This window comes from Mytilus californianus, unplaced genomic scaffold (assembly GCF_021869535.1).
Source record: "Mytilus californianus isolate M0D057914Y unplaced genomic scaffold, xbMytCali1.0.p SCAF_20, whole genome shotgun sequence".
Classification (NCBI taxonomy): domain Eukaryota; kingdom Metazoa; phylum Mollusca; class Bivalvia; order Mytilida; family Mytilidae; genus Mytilus; species Mytilus californianus.
Window position 1 is genome coordinate 7,530,673 of NW_026262669.1, and position 1,806 is coordinate 7,532,478.

The window sequence follows — 1,806 nt, forward strand, 5'->3', positions numbered from 1 at the left end:
AACGACAACCACTGATGTACAGGCTCCTGACTTGGGACAGGCACATACATACATAATATACAGCAACAAACGACCACTGATTTACAGGCTCCTGACTTGGGACAGACACATACATACATAATATACAACAACAAACGACAACCACTGATTTACAGGCTCCTGACTTGGGACAGACACATACATACATAATATACAGCAACAAACGACAACCACTAATTTACAGGCTCCTGACTTGGGACAGACACATACATACATAATATACAGCAACAAACGACAACCACTGATTTACAGGCTCCTGACTTGAGACAGACACATACATACATAATATACAGCAACAAACGACAACCACTGACCTACAGGCTCCTGACTTGGGACAGACACATACATACATAATATACAGCAAAAAACGACAACCACTGACTTACAGGCTCCTGACTTGAGACAGACACATACATACATAATATACAGCAACAAACGACAACCACTGATTTACAGGCTCCTGACTTGGGACAGACACATACATACATAATATACAGCAACAAACGACAACCTATGATTTACAGGCTCCTGACTTGGGACAGACACATACATACATAATATACAGCAACAAACGACAACCACTGATTTACAGGCTCCTGACTTGGGACAGACAGACACATACATACATAATATACAGCAACAAACGACAACCACTGATTTACAGGCTCCTGACTTGGGACAGACACATACATACATAATATACAGCAACAAACGACAACCACTGATTTACAGGCTCCAGACTTGGGACAGACATATACATACATAATATACAGCAACAAACGACAACCACTGATTTACAGGCTCCTGACTTGGGACAGGCATATACATACATAATATACAGCAACAAACGACAACCACTGATTTACAGGCTCCTGACTTGGGACAGGCATATACATACATAATATACAGCAACAAACGACAACCACTGATTTACAGGCTCCTGACTTGGGACAGACACATACATACATAATATACAGCAACAAACGACAACCACTGATTTACAGGCTCCTGACTTGGGACAGGCATATACATACTTAATATACAGCAACAAACGACAACCACTGATTTACAGGCTCCTGACATGGGACAGACACATACATACATAATATACAGCAACAAACGACAACCACTGATTTACAGGCTCCTGACTTGGGACAGGCATATACATACATAATATACAGCAACAAACGACAACCACTGATTTACAGGCTCCAGACTTGGGACAGGAATATACATACATAATATACAGCAACAAACGACAACCACTGATTTACAGGCTCCTGACTTGGGACAGACACATACATATATAATATACAGCAACAAACGAAAACCACTGATTTACAGGCTCCTGACTTGGGACAGGCACATGCATACATAATATACAGCAACAAACGACAACCACTGATTGACAGGCTCCTGACTTGGGACAGGCACATACATAATATACACCAACAAACGACAACCACTAACTTACAGGCTCCTGACTTGGGACAGGCATATACATACATAATATACAGCAACAAACGACAACCACAGATTTACAGGCTCCTGACTTGGGACAGGCACATACATACATAATATACAATAACACACGACATCCACTGACTTACAGGCTCCTGACTTGGGACAGGCATATACATACATGTCATTCAAATGAACATTTTTATTAGTAAATTGCATTCCTGCATCCAAATTTGCTGAATTGATTGGAAATCTAGACATAATGTGTTCTGCTTTTTTACAACATAAGATGGCGGAAGACTCCCA

General features: G+C 40.8%; 1 long non-coding RNA gene across 1 annotated transcript; it reads right to left on the bottom strand.

The window, feature by feature from the left end:
* Window positions 1-75: 75 nt before the first annotated feature.
* On the bottom strand, window positions 76-1,089 carry LOC127731723 (uncharacterized). The gene is made up of 3 exons (XR_007995716.1): window positions 691-1,089; window positions 422-550; window positions 76-353 (listed from the first exon to the last, which is right to left on the bottom strand). It is a non-coding gene; the product is annotated as an uncharacterized LOC127731723 (long non-coding RNA).
* Window positions 1,090-1,806: the final 717 nt, after the last annotated feature.